We start from the raw sequence: 6,590 nt of genomic DNA, 5'->3' as shown, positions 1-6,590 counted from the left end.
TCTGCTGCCCTGAGTTGCTTTTCTAATTTACTGATCTCTGCATGTAGGGTGCGCCTTACTCCCCATGTAGTTGAAATACATTGTCCTCTGGCCACTCCCTTGTGTGCATCCCATTCTACAGCTCTTGAATCTGTGGATAGATCATTTGTTTCCCAGTACTGTCTCAATGTTGTGCTCAATGCTTCTGCGTATGCCTGATCTTGAAGAGCATCCACCTGTAATCTCCACGTGGGGATCCCCTGGTGTTTCCTGCCCCAATTCAGTGTTATTCTCAACGGTGAGTGATCCGATAGTGTCTTAGCTAAATATTCTGTCTTATTAACCAATGCACCTATTTCCTGGGTTCCCCAAATTATGTCAATTCTGGTGTGTATTTCGTGTGGAATGGAATAGAATGAATATTCCCTCTGTTGTGGGTGCCTCAAGCGCCATACGTCATAAAGTCTCATGTCGCCTGCCCACATCTGCAGTGGGCATTTGGCATTTCTGTCTGCTGTCGTTCCCACTTTGGTGCTTGACCTGTCTAATATTGCGTTTGGTGTGCTATTAAAATCACCCCCCCAAATGGCCGGGGTCGCTGGGTTTGTCAATAATGCCGGCGTGAGCGTGCCCAGAAATGCCGTTATTCCACTGTTAGGGGCATATATGCCAATTAAAGATCGCTGCCTACCATCCATCTGGCCTTCCACCACCACATATCTGCCCCCTTGGTCTATTCTGTGTGACGTTTGGACAAATGGGACGCCTCCTGCTATCCATATCAATACTCCTATTGCAAAAGCTGATTATGATGTGCCTATAACCTGTCCTCCCCACTTCGCACGCATCTCCTGTAGATCCGGTTGCAGCAAATGTGTCTCATGTAAGATGGCAATATGTGTGCCCAGGCGCCTGAGGCGTGTGTATACTTGGGATCTTTTACTTAGTGCCCCCAAGCCCCTCACATTCCATGTCACTATATCATATTGGTGTGTGTTGTGTGTCATGTTTTAAACCATATGGCATTAGAAGTAGTGTCTACTTGTGGCGCACTCTTATTTACCAATCCCTTCCAGTCTCCTCCCCACCCTGTAAGGAGTTTTGTTGAGCTTACCAGTCCCAGCAGTGTTTCCTGTGTTGTAAGTAGACACCTAGTGTACACCTTAACTGTTTCCCCCCCTCCCCAACTAGTTCCCTAACCCAACTGTTAACTTGTGCTAAACTACTCATCCCTTGAGTATGTAGAGAGGCCTGTATCCATATGGATAACTGTGGTGGAGCTATCATGTCAACCAGATGTGGCTCTTTTACGGGGCTCACATCCTTCCGCAGACTTAGTCTGCCGATGCAGTTGGGCACCCCCGGGGTGTCCGCCCCCACCCCCCCCCACCGCCAACCCCCGTGCCGTGCCCAAGTGTCACACTCATCAAAAAGAAAAATGGAGGTTTATACAAAAGATACTCGTTGGGGACTGCAGCCACAGCACCTTGTCCCTTCCTCTGGGGTCTGCGGTCAGTTCGATAGGGGAAACGGTGCGGCTGCATACAGTCAAAGTTCATCCGCAGATCTGGGGTTAAGTTTCGGAGCTTTCAGCACGTCTGTCATTGTAGGATCTGAGCTAGCCGCATCAGAGTCCAAACTGTCCACGGGGGTCGCCTAGAGTGCCTCAAAAGAGTTCTGTGTAAGCAGGGGAGTTTCCCTCAGTACTTTTGCCCTTTCTGCCGCTGCCTGTTTTTCAGTGGGTTGCCCCTTAGATTGCCTCCTAGAGCGCCTCCGTGAGGTAGAGGTTAGCCATTCCTCGCCTTCGTCTGCGCGCTCTTGGGGGCGTGCAAGCCCCTTGGCGTGTAGCCATGTCCAGGCATCCTCAGGAGAGGAGTACACGTGGATGCATTCCTCTGTTACCACTCTTAGTTTAGCAGGGAACAATAGGGCATATTTGATATTGTGCTCGCGTTATCGTTGTTTGATTTTAACATAGGAGTTGCGTTGTCTTTGTACCTCTTGTGTGAAGTCTGGATAGGCATTAATAACTGAGTCCTCATAACTGAATGGGCCTTTGTTGCGGAACTGCTGTAATATTGCATAACGGTCTCTATAATTTAGGAATCTGGCTATCAGTGGTCTAGGTGGTTGACCCGGGACCGGCGGTCTCCCCGGAACTCTGTGCGCCCTTTCCACAGAGAAGAACTTTGATGGAACACCGTTAAGCACTTCTTTGATTAACCATTCTTCTAGGAATATTTCCGTGCTCAATTCCTGTAATTTTTTGGGGAACCACAGAAAGCGAACGTTATTGCAGCGCGATCTACCTTCTGCCTCCTCTGCCCGCCTCCAGAGTATCTACATCTCTGCGTCCAGGCGTTGGATTTGTTTTTGATTATCCGTAGTCATGGGAGTTAGTTCAGTCAATGCCTCTTCTGCTGATTTCACTCTCTCCGTCAATTTTCTGTGGTCCACTCTGAGTAAATTCAAATCTTGTGATACTGTATCTATTCTATTTTCCCAGGAGGATTTAGTGTACATTATTGCCTGTAGCACTTTTTCAAATTGTGTGGAGTGGGCTTGGAGCGTATTTTCTAGTGATTGTAAGGTTGGGATTATCTGTTGATCACTAGGAGCTGGTCCATGTGTGTTTTTGTCCTGGTTTTTTGCTGATTTAGTTCTACCAGCCATGTTGCTTAACTATATGGTACCTTTTGGGGTGTAGCGGGATGTGCCCAAGTGCTGCCCACTCTGCGGATTTCACTTTTGGTGTATCTTTGGTTTAGTGCTGATGTCTCTGCACTGTGAGGCTGCCGGAGGCACTCGAGTTCCCTTGAGCAGGCAAGGCAGAGGTGAGGTCCGTTGTAAGCGTGGCTGATGGGCCTTCACTCCTGCTTTTTAACGATCTTGAGCGGAAGCTTCCCTCTGGCCGGTCGTCCCCGACTATACAGGGCCTCTAGTGGGCTGAGGTGCCCCCTATTGTATAGATTTTATGTAGTGCCTGCTTGTCTGTGTGCCCCCCCCGCGAGGGCAACGGTGGGGGCGGGCGGCAGAAATGCCCCGGGAGGAGCGGCGAAAGGGAGAAAATAAAGGAAAAAGGAAAGATGGGGGGGAGAGAAGGTGGGGAGAATGGAGGTCCGTCCACTGCCCCCCTCTCCAACCCCCTCCTAGATTGCCTGGCTAGATTCTAGAGCCACAGGGCAGGGGAGAGATCCGCCAGCGGCGGCAGCCAGCAGGCCGGGAGCCCAGCTTGGGCCTGGCCAAGTCCCTAGTCAGTAGGCCTCCATAGTTGGTGGACGTGAGGTTCCAGCACACAGCACTGAGGGCCCGCTTCTGATGACTGCCAGCGGCGCCCGGTGCCCCAAAGTGTCTCTGCTCCAGCGGCAGGAGGGAGGGAGGAAGTCCCAGCTGTGCACCGTCTCCCGCAGCCAAGGCTCCCCCCCCTTCGTTCACTCACCGCTCCTTATTGTCTTGCGGCCGGTGCCGCGGAGCGTGCCCCGCGCCGCTCCAGGCAGGAAGCCGCAATCCCTGCCCCCGGCCGACAGCACCACACCCGGGCAGTCGAGTGCCGGGGCAACGTGGCGAGCAGACGTCCTCGTTCCGGCCGGTCCTGATTCCGCTCGCCTGTCTTGGTGACAGGCTGCCTCCCACGTTGTGGCCCTCGGCTTCCAACACCCCGGGGCCGGCGCCGATCCAACATCAAAATGGCGCACCACTCCGTGTGAGCGCCGAAGTTCTTGTTGCTCTCTCCACGTGGCGCAAGTGGAGACAAAGACAATGAGTGGGGAGAGTCCTGACCGGGTCTAGGGCCGGGAGTTGCTGCTCCGTTCCTCCCGGCTGCCGGCTCCCGCACACAGGGGCCTCCTCGGCTCGCTCCAGCAACCCGCGATCGGGCCGCAGAGCTCGCCCTGCGCCGTCCCAGGTGTCGCGGTCCTTCTCTCCCCGCGGGCCGCCACACGGCCACCGCTCAATCTCGGCAGCCGCAGCTCTGATCCTGGCGCCAAGCTGCTCCTCCAGCACACGTCAGTCTCCCAAGCTCAGGTTCCGCCCCCCCCCAGGCGTCGACACCAAACCGGGGGGCGCCCTTCAGGATGTGTCCGGCGAGCCCAAGTCGGAGCTCACAAATTAGGCGTCCTTCTCGGCCGCCATTTTGGCTCCTCCCCCCATAATTTGTGTATATTACTTACCTCCTAAGTGAGGGTATGCTCTGAGATACTTTTGGCATATTGGCACTAAAATAAAGTACCCTTATTTTTAGTAACTCTGAGTATTGTGTTTTCTTATGATATTGTGCTATATGATATAAGTGGTATAGTAGGAGCTTTGCATGTCTCCTAGTTCAGCCTAAGCTGCTATAAACACCTCTATTCTACTAATAAGGGATATCTGGGCCTGGCACAAGGTGTAAGTACCACAGGGTACCCACTATAAGCCAGGCCCGCCTCCTACAACGTGGTAGAAGTTTAGTCTCCAACATTTGTAGAAAATACACATCTTTAGGTAGGGACATTTTCTTAGAACATCAGCTGTGTTATTATATAAACACTTCCTTGTCTCTTACACGTTAGAGGGAGTTTTAGTATCTCTGAGTATTGTGTTTTCTTATGATATTGTGCTATATGATATAAGTGGTATAGTAGGAGCTTTGCATGTCTCCTAGTTCAGCTGCTTTGCCATAGTTACCTCTATCAGCCTAAGCTGCTATAAACACCTCTATTCTACTAAGAAGGGATACCTGGACCTGTCACAAGGTGTAAGTACCACAGGGGACCCACTATAAGCCAGGCCAGCCTCCTACATTGGTGGTGCAGCGGGGGGATAAGTACTTGTAACTGCTTTACCACTTTGTCATTTGGTGCTTTTCATAAGAAAAACATATACCAAATATTTCAATATATGTACATTGAACTAAAACAGTTTACTTTTCTACTCTAAAACTTTTATCTAAGGGGGTGATTCTAACCCTGGCGGTCGGTGATAAAGCGGCGGCCAACCCGCCACCAGGCCGGCGGTCGAAAAATGGAATTCTGACCCTGGCGGGAACCGCCAACACAGCCCGCCACATTAACACTCCGACCGCCGCGGCGGTGCAGACAAACAGCGTGGCGGTCACCGCCAACAGGCAGGCGGCAGACAATGTACCGCCCACAGTATTACAACTCACCAATCCGCCACCTTTTCTGGGGCGGGAGCCCCGCCGATAAAAACACGGCGGAAACAGACTACGACGGGAAAACGCTCACCAAAAAACACTCCACGAGTACGGAGGACAGCATGGAACCCGAATTAAACATCCTACCTGCACTCGTCTACCTGCTCATCTACCACGAGTACGAACTCCGGCGCAGACGACAATGGTGAGTACTGCACCTACGACACACAGGAGGGAGGAGGAGGAGGAAAGGTTACGGGCACACACATATGCGACCCCCACCCCCCCAAACTATGTACACACCAATGCAGAGCAACAATGCACAGTGACACCACCCAAACCCCCCTGAAAAATGCAAAGACATAATTAAATTGTGAACCAAAATGTTATATAAAAAATAGACTCTGATATGTATCGGCAACTATGCAAAATATCCATAACAAAATAATACTATACACACTGCCATGGAGAACCGAGGCAATTAGTCCGCTACATCAAAGTCAAATGGAACAGTCCGTGGGCTACAGTGTAGCGACACAAGGGCAAAGCCCACACAGGAGACCTGAGTCCTTTGGAGAGAACACTGTAGGGGCATCTGATGAAAATACTACAGGCACCTCAGGGGGAAGGGAAGGGGGGGGGCACCACAGCCACATGAGTCCACGACGCCAGATCCACGAAGGGGCCACCATGCCCACTGTGCCATCCTGGGGAGTGCAAAGCCACAGTCTCTCAAGTCTCTACAGTGGGTGGGTTGCCCACTCTGCCATCCTGGGGAGTGCAAAGCCACAGTCTCTCAAGTCTCTACAGTGGGTGGGTTGCCCACTGTACCATCCTGGGGAGTGCAAAGCCACAGTCTCTCAAGTCTCTACAGTGGGTGGGTTGCCCACTCTGCCATCCTGGGGAGTGCAACGCCACAGTCTCTCAAGTCTCTACAGTGGGTGGGTTGCCCACTGTACCATCCTGGGGAGTGCAAAGCCACAGTCTCTCAAGTCTCTACAGTGGGTGGGTTGCCCACTGTGCCATCCTGGGAAGTGCAAAGCCACAGTCTCTCAAGTGGATAACAGTCTCCACTGGTCAAGGAGGAGGCATGGTGGGCACAGTGAACCATAAACAGTGCTTGAGATGAAGGGCCCAGCGGAGCGGTGCTTGAGACGGCGGGGCCCAGCGGAGCGGTGCTTGAGACGGCGGGGCCCAGCGGAGCGGTGCTTGAGACGGCGGGGCCCAGCGGAGTGGTGCTTGAGACGGCGGGGCCCAGCGGAGCGGTGCTTGAGACGGCGGGGCCCAGCGGAGCGGTGCTTGAGACGGCGGGGCCCAGCAGAGCAGTGCTTGAGACGGCGGGGCCCAGCGGAGCGGTGCTTGAGATGAAGGGCCCAGCGGAGCGGTGCTTGAGACGGCGGGGCCCAGCGGAGCGGTGCTTGAGACGGAGGGGCCCAGCGGAGCGGTGCCTGAGATGAAGGGCCCAGCGGAGCGGTGC

The sequence above is a fragment of the Pleurodeles waltl genome, chromosome 3_1 (assembly GCF_031143425.1).
Source record: "Pleurodeles waltl isolate 20211129_DDA chromosome 3_1, aPleWal1.hap1.20221129, whole genome shotgun sequence".
In the NCBI taxonomy this organism is placed as follows: Eukaryota; Metazoa; Chordata; class Amphibia; order Caudata; family Salamandridae; genus Pleurodeles; species Pleurodeles waltl.
Note: the sequence above shows the minus strand (reverse complement) of the source record.